Raw genomic sequence first — 10,067 nt, 5'->3', positions numbered from 1 at the left:
AGGCTGCTCCCCGGGTCTGATTCACTCGAGGCCATACTTGATGGAGGCAAAACCATAGTTTAGACTTCACAATAGAAAGTGTGAAGAAGTGAAAGACCTTCCTTAAACCAGAAAAGACTTCCTAAGGTTCCCAAAGAGACTCTCAAGTAGACAGGCTGCCTGGAAAATGGCTGTGCAGCAAGCAGTAGGCCTGGGGTGACCTTAGAGATGTAATATGAGGTCCACTAGCAGAGAAAATAACACTGCTTTTAAGACTACTCCTTGAAATATTCCAGCTGTTTTTTTTCAGCCCTTCCTGATCTGGAGGGGAAGCACCAATAGTAACACTTGTGTCAGGTATACTCTGGTCATTTAATGAACAGGCACCACAGTCTGTTGCCCTGTTCCATAATTTCATCCTGTTTGAAAGTGCAGATTGCCCTGAAGATAGCTCTGCTGCTACACTGGTGTGGGGGAAAAAACAAGTTGTTAGAATGTCAAGCCTATAATCAATGTACTAACAAGGTACAGCTTGACAAAAATGTTTGACTTGATGACAGCAAGACTTGGAATGCAGACAAATGTGTGCCAGCAGAATCAGCCCAGTGGGAAAGCTGCTTTTCAAAGGGATCAGTCATTCACAGGCTAAGTCACAGCAGCTCAACCCTGAGACACAATGTCAGGATCACTAGAGGGTCAATTTATCATTAGCTACTCTCCTATTTTACGTTGTTTTTTTTTTTTTTTAGATGCTTTAAAATAAAAACTTCAAAGGTGATTACCTTGATACTGTCTACAGTAAAATATATTTTAGTTGAATTCAGATCTTTCTGTCTTGCTTAAGTGTGATTTATGCAAATTATACCAATCCTTTCTGAAACCAACAGCACTTCCCATATAAATTACATCATTTAAGTCTAAGTTTAGGCAGGGTACAGTTCTGGAATCCTTACAGAACCTTACATTGCTCCTTACCATTCTGGTGTTGCTTTATCACCTACTAGCTTCTGCAACATTATTGTTACCATAGGGAATAAAAAAAACTAAATTAGACTTTCTAATAATTCTGTGCCTGTAATATATTATAATATAATGCTTAACATTTAGTAGTGACTTTTTTTTTAAGCTGAGAAAACTGTATAAAAGTAAAGGTAATTTTAGCAGAGCTGATGAGATTTTTAGAACTAGTTATTTTGCAAGATTACAGATCTCTCCTGAATTGCATTCTTTGACTTTTATGAATATTTATCAGACAGCAACAAAGCTTATCCTAAGAACTGCACTACAGCTTAATGATGTGAAAGGCAGAATAGGCCAGGCCTTTCATGTTCTTCAGATCTTGATTTGGGGAACTTGAAGTCAAAACACCTGAAAGAATACAGAAGCATTCAGAGACATGAAAGTGTATTTTGCATAGTTTTAATTATTGGATCTTCTACGTTACATCTCCTCTTCAAGTTAAAAAAAAAATAAATCTGAGACATTTACATTTAAAATAAAGCAGTTGTGACAAAACCAGGACATTTTCAAATAAATGAGAAATTGAGCTGGTTTTTTTATTCCGATAATTGAAAAACTGGAAAGCTGAAAACCCATCACATCTATAAATTCAACACGATTTATCAGCAGAGCTGCCATAAAATGTTGCTATGCATATAGGATTGAAATATTACAACAACAGTTGCTGGGCTGCCCTAGCACTGTGTGTCTGCTTCATTAAGGGAACAGTATCCTGTCTGTGGGAGTCACTCTCAAGGGAAGTCAGGAGTGTGTCTGTTTTTTCTGACTCCACATGTCAGCAATATATACGGCATGAAATGACCTTCTCTGCTCTTCTCTCCCACAAATTAAAAGGCAGTGCTGGAAAAGGACAAGAGCCTGACTGTGCTGATTGCTGAAGACTCTTGCGTTTTGTCCTTTTTTATAACATCAGAGAAAGTCAGAGGTTAAGTGAGGAATGATAAACTGAAAAAGGCAAGAGAGGAAAATAAGTGTGGGGGGAGAGGGGGAATTGGTTTGGGAGGATAAGGGAGGAAAAGAATTCTCCAGGCACAAGAAGACAAGCATGATTTTATGAATAATACAGGGCCTGGCAGAAGACTATTATTTCACTGATTGATTCCCTGACCTTCGAAAAAATATGCTACCTTTTTTGCTTTACTACTTATCTGTAGATAATGATGCTAGCTTCCTACCAGCATCTTAAGATCCTTTCATGGAAATATAAGCATTAATGTTTTGTTGTCAGACAGGGAGATCCAGACTGTACCTGATGAAAGGTTACTTGCTTGTTGCTCTCAATTTCATAAAAATGTCTCCAAGGATATTACTAAAAGTTTGACTTTTGTCTCTGACTACAACTTTATAAAAAAAAAAAAAGTAAATTATGAAGATGTACACAGTGATGTGTCTTATGAGCTTGTGAATGGATTCTCTACATGTTAAGCCTTCAGCAGAACAATCAAAAATCCAAGAGCTCCTATGTATCCAAGGATTTTGAGGAGGCATTGTGAGAGTTAACAGTGCTGAGAATCAAGTGATGGTGGTCATCTAAGGAGTGGCACTGAATACAAAAGTTCCCGTCAGTTTCATGGGAAAAATGCAGAAGGAAATTACTTTTTTCTGGGAAGTTTTCCCTTTATTCAAATAGGTGTTTCTTTCTCTGATATGACATTTCCATCTCACAGACCCTTTTCCCACACCATTGCCTATCTTGGGTTAGTTGGGCATACCTTCCTTCTAGAGGAGCCATGACTCCTCACCCCACCCCAATTGTCCATCATTTTCACCGCCCTTTGCCTCTACCTCCTGCTTTGCTTCTGCTTGCCCCAGCTCTACTCTTGCTCACTTCCTTTTGTCTCTGTCATCCCTTTCCCCATAATGGCTGCCCCCTTCTACCCCTGCAGTCATCACAGGGTGGGTACTGGGCACGCCAGATACTGCAGCACTCAAGTAGCATTGGGAGGGTTCTGAGAGGAACTGGGGGCACTGGGAGAGTATATAGGGGCTGTAGGGGGTACTGGGTTCACTGGAGGGGCATTGGGTAGCTGGGGCTTCTGTTAGGAGCACTGCAGGGTACTTGGGGGCTCTGTTGGCCTCGCATTGAGGTGGGGGAGTGGAGTTCTCACACTGTTTCCTATGGCTCCATCAAGCTGCGATGCTCTACCTGAGTTGCTCATTTGCATCCTCGGCCATGGATGATCTAGAGGAACAGGAAACTTGGATGGTCGGTAGACAGGACTACTCTCTCAATACTCTTTTCCCAGGGTGGTAGATTGTTATTACCTAACAAAAGCAATCTCATGCAGCCCACCCTTGCAGAATATTAACATTATTATGGATGATTTCTAGCTCAAAAAGTATCAGGGCAATGAGTGATTACTTTGCAATGTGAAGACACGCTTAGATTTTAGAGCTTAGTTTAAAAATATCTTCTTTTCCAGAAGTAACAGTCAACATGACATAGGTTATCAGAACTGATTTGCTACATAAGACTCCATTGTTTTCAGTCTCACTTCAGAGTATATGTGCTTTATTTATAAAGACGTTTGTGTGTGTTTTATTTTACATGTCCTCAAGGTGAAAAAAATTACTGAAACTGCTGCATAGAAGTTCCATTCCTGGTGGAACTTGTCACAATTAAAACATAGAAAATACTATTACAAGTGCTAAATCTGGAAGAGTTCTTAAAAATCTATATTTGTACTTGAGTAAAACTGTAAAGGTTACTGGTACTTCAATGAATGTCCCTAATAAATGGAACAATTACATTACATTTTTTTGTTAAATCTGATCATGTGGTTATTAATAGGAAATACTAAATAGGTCTACTGAGAAATCAGATTCCTTTACATATTATAAAAGCATACTCCTTCAACAAAACACCATAGATATGTGTCACAAGGAAATATTAATAGATCATCAGTTAGGTGGGTGAAGAGAAAATTATCAGATTCTCATTTATTGTATCTTAGTGTGACAGCCTTGATTGGCTTTCCCTCTCTTTTTTTCTCTACTGTTTCTTTTAGTTAAACAAAAATGTAATGTCTATCTTGGCTTTGATAACTTTTAGTTTTTTCATGTTCTTGTCATAATTTTATATTTACATGTTTTACTGAACTGAATATAAAATTCTGTAGACAGAAATAAATACATAGAGAATATTATAAACAATGGACAAAACACAAGTGAGGAAATAGTGTTTGCAAGAAAGTATCAGGCTTTACTTGCTCTGGAAGCATAAAGCTATGTGGATATAAGTGCAATTTAATAACACCTACCCGCTACCATGATGTTAAAGGGGTCTTCTTACAAGGCAGAGGTTCTTCCTTTCCCAATTCAGTTGACTGCCATCAGGCAAAATGGCTCTGGGTTCTAATCCTACCTTCTATATAACTTGATTCCTGACATGTCATTCTATGTCTAGGTATAGATTACAAAAAAACAACAACCAAATCCAAAACAACAACAACAAAACCCCAAACAAACAAAAAAACCAAACAAACCAAAACAAACAAACACAAAAAAACACCACAAACCAAAACAAACAAAAAAAGCAGAGTCTCACTGTAGATAGGATGTTGCTAATCTATTCCAGATACTTGGGGAATTTTTTGAGAGTCATATTGTAATTTTCCTTTTAAATATTCTATTATTTTTTTCTTTATTGTATTTTAGATCCAGTACTCTAAAAGGCCAGGAGCTTTTCTCTCTATTGACTTCTGTGATTTGAAGTAGCATGTCATGCAAATACAGTGAAAGAGCCAAGACATTTTATTGTTGCTCATTACAATTTATTTCTTTCCTCTCTTTTCCTCCTTACTTGCAGTTTGTAGATTCAGGTAAGACAGCTACTTCTGTTTCTCAGCTACCTCATTTAAAGGAGGATATTTGCATATATCCCCATACATTTCTGTTGTTTATATTCTCCTATCTGCTATTCAAACGTTATGAATGTAAAAGTAAAGGAAAAGTGTAATATAATTGCTAGTGCTTAGAAACACTATTCTGAGTAGTTGAACATAGCAGTAAAATAATTAACCTTTACTTAATTTTGTCTTGTCTTTCCTACGCTATACTGGATACAACTGTATGGAATGGAATATATACCAACCTACCATGAACCTTTCTCCTGTGAATGAAGAGCTTCATACTTGCAGCCCCAACTGCCATCAGTTGAGGATGAAGATTTCAAACATATCAAGAAGTGTTGTCTTTTCCAGTGTTTTTTTTCCTCTTTTGCCTAAGTTCACTACCTAGCATAAGTCAGAAGAGAACTGAAATTGGATGAAAGCAGCTGAATACAGGAAGAAAAGTTTATGCTGGGTCTCTTCTATGCTTTATGGTTTCATTTACTTTCCATGTCTGTTGATTGAAATAAACATGGAATTTAACAGTGAGAATGAGAACTGCAACTGTAAAATATCAGTTGCAGAGATCAAAGTAGTACATTTTACAACCTCAGATTTTAAAATTATTTTCAAATACTTGGTTTCTGATATTAATAATTTCAAGAGAAATTTAGAGAATAACTCTATGATTCTATGAAATAAGCCTGGCAAATTTTAATGGGCAACACTTCATAATAATCTACTTGTATAATGTATTTTATCTGGAGCTCTCAAATAACTACAAAGAAGTCCCCTTTCTCTGAAAATTTATATTATTTTAAAACATTATAAGAACATACAGAAGAACTCAAAGCATTGATTTTCTAAGAAGGATTGCCAATCTTTTCCTAACTAGTGCTAAATTTGAGTTGGTTTTAAGTAACATGATGAGATTTTTCCATATTTATGTTTCAGCTAGAATAAAGCTTGAATAGAATTCACTCTTGCCTGTGTGAATGATTAAGGGATTTTTTCCTTTGTTTCTTTTTTCTTTGGCTAAATTTGCAATTTGCTTTTTTCTGCATTTTGTAGAATACAGTGTTTTCTTCTGGCATTTGTGAGCTCTGTATTAGTTTTACCTTTGCCTTCCACTCAAATCAAGGCTTTCAAAGTATTTGGACTGACCTGTAATTTAAATCCAAGTTGATTTACTGGCAGTGGCTCCTAGGAAATAATTCAGTGTAAGTGTTGGTGCATACAATAGGCCCATGGATTTACAAAACAACAAACATCCTTCTCCCTTTTCTTTTTTCTATTCTCCCAAAAATTAAAAGCCTCAGTAGTACTCAGTACAAGTACAGTTCACTGAGCTTCACTGTGTGTACTACCTGCTCATAAAAACACTTCTTGGCATCTTTGGACATCACTCTTGCAGAGAATATATGGGAAGAGTCCTGCTGTGTTTTGACAGCAGCCTAGCCTAGAGAGTTCATGTACTTTAGTTTTTAATATCACCAAATCTTGCTATTGAGTCTGACCATACATCTGATTATAGATGAAGAAGAGGTAACTGGTTAGAATAAGAGGATTCTTCCAAACCACAGGGTAAACAGGCATCTTTCAGTGCCAAGCACAGGTATATTTTTCCACTTTTGTTGTGGATTTGTCTGTAAATCTGCTTCTGGGAGTAAAATTGTCCTGGCCTTTTGCATGCAAAATGCTTCATTTTTGCTAATCCTGCTGTAAGCTGTAGTGGGAGTAAGTATATACTACAGTTATTAACTACCAGCTTATTTAACCCCTCTCAGAAAAGGTACATAAAAAGAGTGGTTAACAATGCTTTTGATTTATGCACATTAGTACTCCCACAGTAGTAAATTTCAGGAAAATAAGCTTACATAGATTAGTAATTGGCCTTTTTTTCCTATGTCTTTAGGATATCTTCTAACCTGACATTAAGGAACAAGAGATTTTGCAATAAGAGATTAAATATACCTCATCCCTGTAGGAAAGTATTTAGAAACTTGTCAAAAAACTGTTAAATTAATGCCAGAGGAATTTAAGTTATTTTGAGGATTGCATTTTGATCACAATTATATAGCACTTTTTTTTTTTTTTTCTTTCAGATGACTTGTTCTAATGAATTAAGAGAGATGGGCGAAATTAGCATGCATGAGAAACAACCAGACATGAATGGTTTTAGCAAGTGTCCAGATCCATCTGTCTAGCCACATGTAAACTTATATTTGGAAGCAATATCAAGGACTAGGCCAAAGTCTGCCTGTAACTTTAGTTCAGTATAAAAAAGGATGGACTTTACAGGGCACCTCTTCTGTGCTCACATCTACTACTACTTTAAACCAGTGTAGAAGCCATCAGAAATACTGCTGGGAAACACTGCCTTGACTTTTTTCATAGGAAGCCAGCTTTCTTTGGAATGAAGCAAATGAGGGTGTAACTCTTCACAGTTCTTCCCTGGGTATCCAGTCAAGCACAGGAGATCTAAAGGTAACAGTGTACTTCTAACATTGACATACTTTGGGTGCACCTGGTTTAGCGTTTCTGTTTGGACCAAGAGTGCAATTTTGAAGCAGATCTCCTGATCATTCTAACTTACCTGCTTGGTTCATATCATAGAGCAGTTTCTGAGTGTGCAAACTGACTTATTCTCAGTTGAAATGAAAAGAAACCTTATGCCCCAGGAGTGCCACTACTGTACTGTGCAGCTGTTCTATCCATGGGACTGGACTGAGGATCTTCTGAAGTAAATGTCTATGGTATGGATGCCAGGCTCTTGGCACCAATGCTCTCCCTATACAGATCCACTCCTGTTAGATTATTTTATGCTTTTCCTTACATGATTTTCAGGAGTCTCCAGAAGGAATTCCAAATGAGTAGTCTCTTCTGATGGTTGGGCTAGTGCATATACCCTGCACATTATTAACTCGTTTAGTTCAGCAATGAAAAATCTTTCAGAAAGTTAAGAGGAAGATTATTTCTGATAAATAGGCAGAAGAATAGCCTAAATTCCATGCTTGGTACACTGACCAAATTGCCTCCAAAGTCTTTAAGTGCAAAGTAAATATGAATATGGCTACTGACATTGCTAGTGTTTTTCCTCTGATATGGCAAGATTAGAGACCATAACAGTAGCTTTTAAATTGGGATATTACCAGAATGCTTTTAATCCTCAATAAGAAGAATTCTTCACTAACAGGTATCTTTAAACACCATTGCTGCTTCCCCAGCAGCTGCACAGTTCACAATAAGCCAAATGTTCCCAAAAAATTCCTTGGAAGTGCATGAGTACCATGATGCCATGTATATTTCTAACTCAGAATATATCCATTTAGCTAGCAACAATGGGAAAGGCATAGTAACATAGTAAGTTGCCATTAAATTGCACCTGTTACTAGGTGATTATCAAAGAAAGGGGGCTATTGCAGACACCTATTGAAACATACTGTTCATAGCAGCTAACAAGTAAGTTCACATAGTCTGAAGGGTGGCAACAGCTACAATTAGGTTTCTATGCATGTATCACAGGCAAAGAAATACTAAAGCAATGATCACTGGAGTTGAAAGAAGCTCTGTGAAAAAGACAGTAATTGGTAAATGTTCTCATTAAGTGGAATTACCACCTACCTTAAACAAGAGCCATTACTATTAAGTATCATTAGACTTGAAGAAGAATTGATCTTTAAGACTCCTCCAAATCCTCAAGACAATTTATGTTATAATGTATACAACATGCCTTCTCTTCCCTCTCCTAAACTTAAGCAACTAGCAACTAAACATGGGCAACTTGAGAAAGCTTCACTAGTTACACAAATTAAAAAAAACCTCTTTAAATGTTTTGCCTAGGCTGTAGCATCACTTCTGGGATTATCTGATGCTGTCCATCCAAAAACTTACTTTGTGAGTCTTTGATTCTGTAAGGAAAATGGATTCTTGCCAAACATCTACCCTAGAAAAATCAGAATAAGAAAAAAAAAAGGGCTTTAATTATTTACAAAACCAAACCTACACGTGACATTTTACCATCCTCCCTTAGAAAAATTCTAGTGTCACCTTCTTTTACAATTGATGCTATATTTGGTTGAAGAATCACTTCCTTATCAGGGACAGACTCTTTGCTGTCTACAAAATTTCATTCAAATGTTGCTACCTGCTACTGAAAAAACTGTTTACAGAATCTCTACATCTCAAATTCCACTCCCCTGTTCATGCCAGGCATTACCTAACCCAGGCTCCGTTGTGTCTTCTCTGCAGCTGTGGAGCAGTTGTGCTGTACTATGGCAAAAGTCAACCAGCAGAGCCACGAGCAGTGATGTCCCTCCTGCTGGCAGTGACCCATCACTGTGCCCAGGTTGGGGCTGAAGGAAGCCATGTTGGTCGAATGCACAGTGGTAAGAAGTGAGTCTGCAGGAGAGGGAGCAGATGAGTAAGCGAAGTCCGTAGCAGGAGCAATTAAAGAAGTACTCCTAACCACAGCAAAAAAATGCTGTAACCATTCTGGCAAGGGCATCCAGTAGTCCTCTCAGGTCTCCTGTGCTGAGTGGTCCACAGCAGCTGGTGAGCCAAACACAGTAGAAGTAACTAGGAGGATCCAGGTAGGGGAAGGAGAGATACTATGGGCTGGAATACCATGCTACAGCTTGGAGAACAAGGAGATAGGTGACAGTAAAATGTCATGTCTGGAGGAAGGTGAGAAGAACTGGGATAGGACTCAAGGGGAAGAAAGCAGTTTTCATTCATTCACAGGGATTATATCATATAATAGAATGGTTTGAGTTGGAAGGGACCTTAAAGATCAGCAGGTTCTAACACTCCTGCATGGGCAGGGACACCCCCCACTAGATCAGGTTGCTCAGGGCCCCATCCAACCTGGCCTTGGACACTTCCAGGGATGGGGCTTCCACAACTTCCCTGCGCAATCTGTGCCACTGTCTCACTACCCTCACACTAAAAAACTTCCTCCTAATGTCTAACCTAAATCTTCTCTCTTCCAGTTTTGATCCATTACCTCTTGTCCTCTCACTACAAGCCCTTGTAAAAAGTCCCTCCCCAGCTTTCCTGTAGGCCCCCTTCAGATCCTGTGCAGTGAGAGGAGCTGCAGTCCTGCAGCATTTTATATGCTTGCAACATTCACACCAAAGGATAGGAAACTTCACTGGGACTACTAAACTTAATCCTGGTGTCTGCTGACTTTTGGGTGGCTCTTTGCAGTGCTAATGATCTTTTAATATGCACTGAACC

This window comes from Apus apus, chromosome 6, assembly GCF_020740795.1.
Source record: "Apus apus isolate bApuApu2 chromosome 6, bApuApu2.pri.cur, whole genome shotgun sequence".
Taxonomy (NCBI): Eukaryota; Metazoa; Chordata; class Aves; order Apodiformes; family Apodidae; genus Apus; species Apus apus.
Note: the sequence above shows the minus strand (reverse complement) of the source record.